This window comes from Eptesicus fuscus, chromosome 11 (assembly GCF_027574615.1).
Source record: "Eptesicus fuscus isolate TK198812 chromosome 11, DD_ASM_mEF_20220401, whole genome shotgun sequence".
Lineage (NCBI taxonomy): Eukaryota > Metazoa > Chordata > Mammalia > Chiroptera > Vespertilionidae > Eptesicus > Eptesicus fuscus.
In genome coordinates, this window is record NC_072483.1 from 29,557,552 (window position 1) to 29,570,272 (window position 12,721).

At 41.3% G+C, this 12,721-nt stretch overlaps 1 protein-coding gene across 1 annotated transcript in view; it reads left to right on the top strand.

The window, feature by feature from the left end:
* MBD5 (methyl-CpG binding domain protein 5) overlaps positions 1-12,721 on the top strand; it is a 164,551-nt gene that overhangs the window by 87,149 nt on the left and 64,681 nt on the right. The window contains exon 2 of the mRNA XM_008138704.3: positions 8,865-9,038. The gene's annotated coding sequence lies outside the window, so the exon portion shown is untranslated. The remainder of the gene's footprint in view (positions 1-8,864; positions 9,039-12,721) is intronic.

The following is a 12,721-nucleotide window of genomic DNA, read 5'->3' on the forward strand; positions in this document are numbered from 1 at the left end:
GATGTGCACTGACCACCGGGGGGCATATCCTCAATGCAGGAGCTGCCCCCTGGTGGTCAGTGTGGAGTGCCACTCAGCCAGAAGCCCTGAGCTAGGCTCATGGCTGGCGAGCACAGCAGCGGTGGCGGGAGCTTCCCCCACCTCCGTGGCAGCACTAAGAATGTCTGACTTACGGCTTAGAGAGCGGGCGTAAGCCATCAGTCAGACATCCCCTGAGGGCTCCCAGACTGTGAGAGGGCACAGGCTGGGCTGAGGGGCCCCCCCTCCCCCGAACCCGAGTGCACGAATTTTGTGCACCGGGCCTCTGGTCAGCTTATAAAATAGTTTATTAAATTCCAAAATTATACCACCAACATTATTGGCTCTTACAGCTTTAATAAAAAGCACAACTGATATTGGAAAGCATACAACTTAAGCTGCAGAGGTAAGTATTCATCTGATTTCAAATAGAAATGCTGCTTTCATTAATTCTGTGATTTAAGTGGGGATCAGTTAAGAGAGTATCCTCTGTAAGTTCAAATCAGAACACATTCTTTAAGTAAATAAAGGCAAAAATCACTGAAAAGTTGCTCTGTATCTGGAAGATGTCATTTTGAAAAAAATAACTACATTGGAGGGAAATTGCATTTATAAGTTAAGATACCAGTAGACCAGCAATGCTTATGTTAAAAATGTCATGGATCCATGATATCAAAGCTGTTTTTAGCTTATGTGCATAGACATTCATCCTATGCTAGGAAGATTGACAGGTTTTTCAAAACTCTATTCATGATACTCCTAATACTGGTTCTCCACTTCAATCTGATCAGACTCTTCTCTGTCCCACCGTGTCTTATCTCAATAACTGTATTTATGATTGAGTTGAAAAACATTGAAGTCATCTTCATAAAGTCTTGCTTTTCTAGCTTATGTAGAAATGATAGAATCAAAAGGACCAGAAGAACATTCATCTCAGAGGAGTTTCTTCAGAGTTTTCCAAATATTGGACACAAATTTAAAATTTAAAAATATATTAAGTATTTTAACACTGTAGTAAAAATAACATGCACACTCTAATGTTTTTTTTTAATGAATCTTTATTGTTCAGATTATAATTGTTTCTCCTTTTTCCCCACATATCTCCCCACCACCCAGTTCCTACCCCCCCTTTCTTCCCTTACCTCCCCCCCCCGCTGTCCTTATCCATAGGTGTATGATTTTTGTCCAGTCTCTTCCCATACTCCCCACACAGACACCCCTTTCCCCCTGAGAATTATCAATCCACTCCCATTCTATGCCTGATTCTATTAAGTTCACCAGTTTATTCTGTTTCTCAGATTTTTAATTCATTTGACTTTTAGATTCACTTGTTGATAGATATGTATTTGTTGTTCATAATTTTTATCTTTCTTCTTCTTTTTCCTCTTTTTAAAGAATACCTTTCAGCATTTCATATAATGCTGGTTTGGTGGTGATGAACTCCTTTAGCTTTTTCTTATCTGTGAAGCTCTTTATCTGCCCTTCAATTCTGAATGATAACTTTGCTGGGTAGAGTAGTCTTGGTTGTAGGTTCCTGCTATTCATCACTTTGAATATTTCTTGCCACTCCCTTCTGGCCTGCATGGTTTCTGTTGAGAAATTAGCTGATAATCGTATGGGAGCTCCCTTGTAGGTAACTAACTGTTTTTCTCTTGCTGCTTGTAAGATTCTCTCTTTGTCTTTTGCTCTTGGCATTTTAATTATGATGTGTCTTGGTGTGGTCCTCTTTGGATTCCTTTTGTTTGGGGTTCTGTGCGCTTCCTGGACTTGTAAGTCTATTTCTTTCATCAGGTGGGGGAAGTTTTCGTTCATTATTTCTTCAAATAGGTTTTCAGCATCTTGCTCTCTCTCTTCTTCTGGTACCCCCATAATTCTGATGTTGGTTCGCTTGAAGTTGTCCCAGAGGCTTCTTACACTATCTTCAACTTTCTGAATTCTCTTCTCTTCATGCTTCACTGGAAGAGTGTCCTTGGCCTCTTTGTATTCCAAATCTTTGAGTTGATTCTTGCAATCCTCTAGTCTGCTTTTGGGTCTCTGTATAATATTTTTTATCTCAGTCAGTGTATGTTTAATTTCTAGTTGGTCCTCATTGAATTTATCGGCCTTTTCCATGAAATTCTTGAAAAACCTTATAACCGTGGTTTTGAACTCTATGTCCAGTCGCTTGTTCTCCTCCATTTCTTTGGTTTGTGATCTGTTTCCTTGCCTCCTCATATTCTCTGCTTCCCTAAGTTGGTAGGGTAGTTTTGTGTACTAGGTGTCCTATTGGTTCAACGGGTCAGCCTCCCAGTTACTTGAGGTGGACACTCTTGGTGTACCCTTGTGTACTGGGTTGTGATAGTAAGCCTCACTTGTAATCTAGCCTGTAGGTCTCTCTATCTGAATATTTCTATAATACCTATCAACTTTAGCATACCAGAGATTGTGTTATTTATAGAAAATAACAAAAAATGTCACCTGATCATTTGATCTTCTAGTAATATTTTATAGCAAGATGTATTATTCTAGTAATTTAACTATTACAAAACTGAGGCATACAGAAATAAATTACATTGAACAATAAAGAATGACTCAAATATCAAAGCATTGTACACTTAGGGCCTCCCTTGTCCTGTGCCTCAGATATCATAGCATAGTACACAGTTCATGTGGTACTCAGCTTCCTTTAAAATAGGAAGCATACTCATGAAGCAGCTATTTCCACACATATTTTTTTTATTTAATTCATAGCACATACTCTTTGTACTAATTATTGGAAAATCATCCTAGCAATTGCCTCTGTTCCTCTCTGTATTGTTGCCTTACATTCTGATGTTATTACTGCGCTTTTATCATCCACTTGCTCTAATAAGATTGTGAATTTTTTAAGGGCAGAGATCATGACTTGAGCTTGTGTTTCTCTGTCATGGTGTCTAGATAAATACTCAAATGCCATCCAGTCCAAATGACTGTGATGAGAGAGGCCCACCATTGCTGGAGACCTCTGATTTTTATTTTAAGGGCCTCACTTGTTCTGTGCCTTTACAGAGGGGTGAGTAGGAGCTGAGGGAATTTGAGGAAACCCAGACAGAATTCTCCTCCTAAAAGATTTTGCTAAGCTGGCGACTGGGACCACCAGGCATTTGTCCAATTAAAACCCAGATACACAGCAATAACAAAGGCACTGGTCTCCTACTGCTAATGCATGGGGATCAAACCCCAGCCTGCAGGAACTCACCCCCGCAGTCAGGACCACACCACTGGGTAGACCTGGGCTGGTGCTCCTAACTCTGGGGAGAGGGAGACTTCCCATGGCTGCAGGCTAGAGGCCCTGGACTCCACACCATGCACCCGAACAAGTCCCTAGCACAGGTTGGTCAGCGGAGCGGCTTCTTTGCCTGGGATTGCGGGGCGGCTTGGCCAGGCTCTGCCTGGCCTGTTTGCCCCATGATCGTGGGTCAACTTGGGCTGGCCTGTTCTCCCCATGATCGCGGTGTGGCTCGGCCTGGGCTCTTTGCCCCTTGATTGCAGGGAGGCTTGGCCTGGCCTGTTCACCCCGTGATGGCAGGGCAGCTCGGCCTGGGGTCTTTGCCCCAAAGCCAGGTGGCTTCGACCCAGGCAGGCGGCGGGGTGGCTTGGACCCGGGCAGGTGGCATTGGGCACTGCCCCTGCCACCTGCCTGGGCCCAAGCCGCCATCGCAATCGCAGCTTGGACCCGGGCAGGCAGGGGCGGCAGGCGGCTTGGACCCATGCAGGTAGCGGGGCGGCTTGGACCCAGGCAGGTGGCATTGGGCACTGCCTCCGCCGCCTGCCAGGTCTCCAATCTCGGCTTGAATCCAGCTGGCGGCTTCGGGCGCTGCCCCCTGCTGCCTGCCCAGGTCCCCGACTGCGGCTTGGATCCCGCCGGCAGCAGGGGCAGTTCACTGCCTGCGCTGCCCGCATATGCAAATTTACCCGCCATCTTTGTTGGGTTAATTTGCATATCACTCCTGATTGGCTGTGGGCGTAGCAGAGGTACAGTCAATTAACATTTTTCTCTTTTATTAGTGTAGATACCATGAAGCAAAAGTAAACTTTGCTGCCAGTTTGTATTTTTATGGACTGCTGACTAAAGCCTTGCTACCGATTTTTATGGAGATATTTGAACGTTTTATGTGTATGTATTTTTATGTTTATGTTTTTAGCTGGGCTTTTAAAAAACTTGAGTTCATTGTCCTAGCCAGTTTGATTCAGTAGATAGAGCATCATCCTGCAGACTGAAGGGTTCTGGGTTCAGTTCTGGTCAAGGGCACATACCTCAGTTGCAGGCTTGATCCCTGGCCCTGGTTGGGGCTCCTGTGGAAGGCAACCAATCGATGTGTCTCTCTCACATCGGTGTTTCTCTCTCTCTCTCTCTCTCTCTCTCTCTCTCTCTCTCTCTCTCTCTCTCTGTCTCCCCCTCCCTTCCACTCTCTCTAAAAATCAATGGAAAATATCCTCAGCTGAATATTAACAACAACAACAAAAGTCCATTATTATATACCCAAATCAAATTACACAAGCCAGAGCCCGGCTGCAGCGTGTGTGTGCTCTGATGAATAAACACAAACAAGATGCAGGAACAGCGTCCTGCACGCACCCGTATCCCTCCTTCCCAGTCTTGCAATGGCAAGTTAATGTGATAAATTTATATTAGAGAAAGTTTTCTTGCTTAATTTAAGTTTCGGTTAGTTCATGCCCATATAAAATAAAATTTTATATTCATGACCAGAAACGTGAGTAATAATTAGATATAATCACTCAATATGGAAACAAGATTTTTTTTATTCTTCCTCAAGCTTCTGGACTATTTTAATAGCAAAGATCTTAATATTGCCCAAACCAAATTAGCTATTTTTAAAAGTTGCCATTTTCAATAGCTTTTCTAGTATTGAGAATTGTCTGAATATTATAAAGCCAAAACAAAGTACAGAAATTTGTTGATGATGATTTAAAATTGCAGCTATTACCCATGTCCCTTGATTTCATATTTTTATTAGTCAATCGCTTGTTGTTTTCATTAATGGATTTTGATAAGTAGCATTATAATTCGGTCTTTATAAAATGAGTTATTACTAACAAATCTATTTTTCTGTTGTATATAATGGAGATTCTATTTCAAGTTTATTAGACAAGAGATCTACAATTAAATAATATGAAAACCACTGATCTGGCCCAATCCATTAGTTTTACAAATTGAAAATTAAAGGTCAGTTTAACTGTCTTGCTCAAAGTTATACAGCTAGAAAATTGCAGTTGCCAAACTTCCTAATACTTAGTTCACTGTTCTCTCTATTATTTATTACCTCATCTCTGAGTTCCTATGGTATACTTAGTTTATGTCATTCCATTTAGCATTTAATGACATGGTTTGTATACATCATTTATTTATTCAACAAGAAATTTTCTGGGTGCCAGGCACACTTGTAGGCACTAGATACCATCTCTGAATCTAAAAATTGTGCTGAAAATAAAATAAGAAATTTGATTCTATTTAATTTTGATTAAATGCACACCTGCAATTAGCCATACGTATCACTGGGTGGTTTTAATATATTACTAACAAGAGCTTTTCTACTTACGGTTATGTTTTAGGGGAGTAGGAACATTCTTTAGTATTTTGAAAGGTGAGAAAAACAAATAATTCAACTCAAAGCACTCTGCATACCATGAGCCTGTTAATGTGTTTGGCAACCACAAGCACAAAGATATATGAAATAAGGAATGTGTGTGGTAGGTGCTGTTACCTTTATGTAAACAGCACTGTAGAATGAGAGAGGAATGAACAAGCAACTCTAAGCAGGGTGCTGGAGGGGGCATCACGGAGGAGCTGGCCCTGAGGATTAGTTAAGGACCGGTAAGTTGCTTTAAGAAAGTGGGAGGAATTCTTCAAAGCCCAGGAAACAACACATGCATAGGCATAGAGGTGTGAGTGGTTCTGGCATTTCCAAGAAAGTTTAATGCAGCAAGTTACTAACTAGGGTGTCTTAGGAGGAGTGGTGAGTGAACGTTTGTACGCACCATTAGCCAATTGAAGAATGGAAGTAAGGAAATGTCCGAACCTCGTATTCTGTACCCTAGGTATTCCTCGTGCTTCTACCTATTTCTGCCCCTAAATGTTAAGGTCTTTGAGAACACTGATGTATTTGACCTTCCCGACCTCATGGTGATGTGTGCAGTGCCGAGCATGGCCAGGGCTCAGTGTGTGCTTACTCACTACGTGTTCCCTTCATTCACTCACAAATATTTTTGGCTGCAACATGTGTAAGGCTCTGTACTTCGAGCTATTAGAAATAAAAACTTGTGATACAAAACAAAATATAGTAGGCTTTTGTCTGTTGACTAATACATCCATGTACTCACAGAGTTTACATTTTTGTCAGAAGAGACAGGCAGTAATAAACAGTAAAATATGTAATATGTTAGTGATACATATTAAGGGGAAATAATAAAGCAGAAAAGGGCTATATAAATTATCAGAGAGGAAAAGAGAAGGTCAGTCTACTTATTTTCTCTTGCCTCAGTTTCCTTAACTCTAGAAAAGAAAAGAATAATAGTGCTTCTACAGTTGCAACAGGGATTAAATGAGTTAATGACTGTATAAAGTGTTCAGCACAGTTTCCAGAAGATGGTAAGATAAATGTCAGCTACTATTATTCACATACTTGGCTAAAATAACTTTAGCACAATAATCATATTATTTTCATCACTTATGGACTTCTTTTATTAAGGGACGTACCTCCAAACAGTTATGAACTACTCTACAGGCTAAGACTCCTCATCCATATCTTGCTCCTTTTAGCCTCTGCTTCCATTGCATTTACTTCTATTATTTGTTATTGAAATGAATCATTGTTTTTTATAACGTTCTAGAAAACAATATTTGATTATCCAGATGTCAGGCCATCATTCTATTTCAGGCATTAGGCCCGCATCCAGATCTGTCTGTGGAAAATATTCATTAATGCTTCATGACTTATCACATCTCAAGGTTAAAAGTTCTGACAAAAATGAGACCTTTATGCTTGCTCACCAGCTAAAAATGAGTACAATATTGGAGTTGTTATTACCAGACAGAATGTAAAGTCTTCAACATTAATGTTTTGGAGTTAAGACGGTTTGCATGGATTAGGTAAAAGTTTCAGGTCTCTCTTACCTTTCTTTTCCTTTCTAACCTCTGTGCATCCTTACATGTATGCTTCCCCCCTAACCTGCCCCCCTTTATCTGATTCCCAAAATCCAGACTAGCTCTTTTTTGTGCTCATTTAGCACTCCACACTTAGCCCCTATCATAGCCAGCATCATTTAATGTTGTAATTACCTGTTCACCTGACTGCCCACCCTGCACCTCCCAGGCAGTAAGCTCCTTAAGGTGGGACTGTGTTCTCTTTATGTCTGGGCCCCTACTATCCATTCAGTGCCGCACATGTAGTTGCCCAATAAATACTTAAAACATTAAATATAATGCCTAAATTGCCTTTAGTACATAAGGATTATAGAAACATAATTATTTAACCGTGGCCCCATATCCCTTAGTTGCTACTTTGTCTCTTCTGAAGAATGGCAATGCTCAAGCGCTGCTACACCACGTCCTCCACAGTCCCGTGTCCTCCTTTGGCCTAAAATAAAAAAGAGAAAGCGGGCTGGTTATCAGGAAAGACCTCAAAAGTAGAGGAGCACCCTGTGGAGTAACTATGGTCCAGGATGTGGTACTTACTCTTCCAATTTAAAAAATTGTTTTTGCCTTTGCTCTTAAGTGTGATGGGGCTCTAGGGTCTGACACAGACCATCTACTATACCATTGATATTTACAAGAAATTAATTTACAAGCCAGATGACCTGTTTGTTTGTTTGTTTGTTTGTTTTTTTGTTTGTTTTCACTGAGTGAAATACATATTCATGGTATCCGAGTCACTAACTTAATGATATCAAAGCATCTAGGAAATCCAACAAATATTCCAAAGGTTGTTCAATGACCTTAGAAACAGAACAAGATGAGTTAGACTGTCGCAAGGATTATTTTACCCAGACTGAGGAGGAGCTTGTCAGCGTCGCCCTGATGGCTGAGCAGAGATAATAGAGTAAGGGGTAGCAAGGTCTCAAGCACACTTTTCAAAGCTCTTACCAATTTTTTATTTGCTTAAAGAAAATAATTTTAAAAGTCAGGAAATAAAACAGTGACATTTTCTAACTCTTAATAATGGTGATGTGCAATTTGGTTCCTTCGTTCTTTGATCCCAAGATGAGTTCCTAAGTTAATGATAATGTGGTATTGCTGATGATGGTGCTAAGAAAGAAGGAAAAATAGCCCTAGCCAGTTTGGCTCAGTGGATAGAGTGTCAGCCTGCCGACTGAAGGGTCCCAGGTTCGATTCTGGCCAGGGGCACATGCCTGGGTTGCGGGCTTGATCCCCAGTGGGGGGCATGCAGGAGGTAGCCAATCAATGATTCTCTCTCATCATTGATGTTTCTATCTCTACCTCTTCCTTCCTCTCTGAAATCAATAAAGAAATATACATTAAAAAAAGAAAGAAAGAAAGAAGGAAAAATAGAGGATTGAATTTGGACAACAGTTTTCTGTCCCCTGTACTTCCTCTATTTCAAGAATCATCACTGTTCCAGGGCCAGCTTGGTTTCATTAAGAAAGTTAAAGTGTGCTTGTGGTTTTAGCTGGCTTTCTCCAACACTACTAGTAATGCCTGATGATCCACTAGTTCATCCTTACCCTTGTGAAGAAACTATGACGTGAAGGTTAAGTGGACATTAAAAAATAATAATAATAAGTTATACCTCTTGTCAAGGGTTAAAGTGAGTCTTTCAAGCCTTACCTCAAGGTCCTTTCTGTTCCAGAGATTGGAAACCCAAGTGCCTACAGAGGCCAGTCTGGTGGGAATGAAGCAGGAAGCCACAGCAGTGACCTGGAGAGCCAACTTCTTTCTGAAGGAGCAGCCGCTGCTCTGGTCCAGATAATTGTTGCAAGGCAGGAATGTTAACCTAATGATGCCACTTTGTCCAGTTTATCAGGTAAAGCAGGAAATGCAAGTTTTCATGTGAAATTTTTTAAATTTAAATATTTTCAACTAATTTGCCATTATTATTATTATTATTATTATTATTATTATTATTCTCAAACTGTGTACAAACCAAATACTTCTGCAGATGGGATTTGGCCCAGAGTCCTCCTGTTTGTAGCTTGGTCCTATATTTTGCTTACCTATTTGTTGAATTGCAGACTTTATTTCCTATAGCTTTTGCTTTTCTTCAGCACGTGCTCTAAACATATTGTGCCTGGTTCTGTGATATTGAAACTCCGTTCCTCTCCAACCTGAGTAGTTTGTGCATACGTTGTCTTTGGCTGCTGTTTCCTCTGCCTCTCTCAGCATTCCGTGAGCAGTGGATGCTAAATGGAGTCTCCCTGAGACACGTTGCTATGACACCACTAAACATCTGCAGGTTTACTGCTCACTCGTTTTGGTACTGACGGGTAAGCGGCATAAACACAGTAAAAGATCATTTATTTCACGGGGCTTAGAGATTGTATGCTTTGGGCTCCTCTTTCCAGAATCCGCACATAAATGATCTTCCTCCTTTTACTTCTTGAGAACCTGATTTATGAGACAATTTATTAGACTTTAGTTACCTTTTACATTCGATTATGTTTGCTGGAGACATTGATTGGGCCTAAGCGTTCCAAGGTATTTATACACATTTAGAGACAATGCCTTTGGGTGGGTTTCTTCAGTGGCTAAGGAGTCTTCTTCTTTTCACTTTAGGAGAAAACTGATTTTCAAGGTTATGGGTGGGATTGGGGGGGGAGGGGTTACTGTTACTTTATACAGAACTGTTTACTCTAAGTAGGAACTTGACATTCACTGCCAGGTGAATAAAAAAATGCTAAACATTTTTATAGTAAGAGTATATAAATATTAGTTGTTTTATTATGTTATACAACCCCACATGGGCATAATTCATAATTGTTTCATTCTTAATACAATTTGGGGAAAAAACAATATTGATTGATGTACATCATTTTTCAGTAGTGATTTAACCTACATATATTGAGCTTCATCTTGGGTAGCCAAAATACCAGTAATGCATGATTAAGATGTAAAAAGTAACCCTAAAACTTGCTTAGTATACTCTTAAATAGATTATGTAAATACAGGCAAGTATTTCTTCTAAATATTCCCTATGAGAAATTTCACTGTACTATAGAAAAGCAAAAACAGCAAATTATGCTGGTGACTAAAATATAGAAATAAATTATAAATTATTTTTCCTCAAACTTATGAGTTTATCAATTAATTTATAGATGTTCTGTTATATTACTATACTTTAAAACTAGTCTCTAAATGTTTTTTAAGGATATGTATTTTGGAGCTGGTGATTGTTCACTTTTTAGCTTTTAAGGAGGTAAAATGAATAGGAAGCGTTTTTTACATATGCATACAGACACTCACTTTTCACTTCCTCATATTGTTAAAGATAAAAGTTGAGGCTTTAACTTGAAGTTAACTGTCTCAATTGTTTTTTCTTTGCAGTCACACAGAATGTCCATAGCAAAGAGAAAGCTCAATTATAAGTAGTAATATGGGTGAATTACTGGATGTTATATGGGGGAACCCAAGTTAGATTTGGAAAGCCAAATTATGACTAGGGCAACCTGGAAGTCCTCTCTGAGGAAGTGACATTTAAACTGAGGCACATAGGTGTTGGTTTAGTGAAGATCAACAGGGTCAGGATGGGAGACAGTAGCCTAAGCAGAAAAGATGAGTGACACCCTGGGGCATTTTAGAACCAATCAAAGGGATGGTCTTAATTTTTTTCTCTAGTATTTAGATTTTTCGGGTTCATGGGTATTCTTTCTAACTCTCCATATATTTTTTCTCTACTTGGCTAAAACAGAAAGAGCAGTGATAGCGTAATACGAGGTGCAGAGACTGTAATTGTTTCATAAAAGTTTCCGTAATGCTTTTAAGCATCTGAAAGATATTAATTAGCTGGTCTATAGATACAACATTTAATTTTTTGGAAATAATATTTTTTCCAATTATAGAGCCAATACATTTTTGTTATAGAAAAATGTTGAAACTACAGAAAAACAATGAAAATATAGAAATGTTCCTACTACCCAAAGACCACTGCTGGGAGGATAGTGCTGTTCTATTCCTAGATCTACATATAGAGTAGCATTTTTGTAAATGAAGGTTCCTAATTATAAATGCAACTTTGTAGTATTTTTTCAGCTGACAATATCATGGACCTTTCCTATGCTATTAAATTTTCTGTAACATGATTTTAATAGCTATGTATAAATAACTAGAGGCCCGGTGCATGCAAATTCATGCACTGGAGGGGCGGGTCCCTCAGCCCGGCCTGCCCCCTCTCACAGTCCGGGAGCCCTCAGGAGTGGGAGGCGACCCGACGATCAGGGGAAGGCAATGCCCCCATCACACCTCTGCTGTTAACACTGCCGGCAGCGCAAGCCTCAGCTGGCCCTGGTTACCTGAGCCTAAGGCAGCCCTGGGCGGCTGGGCAGCCACCATCTGAGGCTTGCCTGTCCCTCAGGCCGGCCCTAGGCGGCTGGGCAGCCACCATCCGAGGCTTGCCTGCGCTTGGGCTGGCCCTGGGCGTCTAGGGGGCTGAGGAGACTGGGGGACTCCAGAGGCAGGTGCGCGGAGTGGCCGGGCCTGGCTGGGGGTGGGCCCGGCCTTCCCACATGCCTGCTGCCCTGGCGGGGCTGAGGGGACTGGGCACCTCCATCTTGTGGCTGTGGGCGCCACCATCTTTGAGGGCATGGCTGTCAATTAGCATATTCCCTCCTTATTGGCTGTGGGCGCCGCCATCTTTGAGGCGGGGCAGTCAATTAGCATATTCCTTCCTTATTGGCCGTGGGCACCACCATCTTTGTGATGGCATGAGGGTCAATTAGCATATTCCCTCTTTATTAGATAGGATAATAGTTTGGATATTTGTAATGAGGTAGGCACTGATTTAAGATTTTTATTGCATCCCCAGATCAATTCTATCCTATCTGATAAAGAGGGAATATGCTAAGTGACCCTCACACCATCACAAAGATGGCAGCGCCCATGGCCAATAAGGAGGGAATATGCTAATTGACTGTCACGCCCTTAAAGATGGTGGTACCCACAGCCAATAACAAGGGAATATGCTAATTGACTGCCATGCCCTCAAAGATGGTGGTGCCCACAGCCACAAGGTGGCAGCGCCCAGTCTTCTCAGCCCCCAAGCCACCCAGAGCCGCCTGAGGCTCAGGTAACCAGGGTCAGCTGAGGCTTGCGCTGCTGGCAGTGGTAGCAGCAGAGGTGTGATGGGGCGTTGCCTTCCCCTGATCGCTAAGGATCCCCCCCTCCAGTGCATGAATTTTCATGTACCGGGCCTCTAGTAAGGATAGAGTCTCTATTCTATAAGGGAAGAAATTTAAAACTTACCCAGAGTCACAAGCTAATAAAGGGTAGAGCTACATAGCTTCTCAATACTGTAATCCATGTAAATAAAACCCTATTTTAGACTTTCAGTTTGTTTCCAGTATAGTTTTGGGCTATTTGATTCTGTGGATTGGCAGTCTAGGCTGGACTTAGCTCGGCCAATTTATCCCTCTTCCACATGATGTTGGCTGGGCTCACATACACGTCTGGGGCCTCAGCTGGACTGGCTGACCACCTGGTATGTGGTCCTCAAGG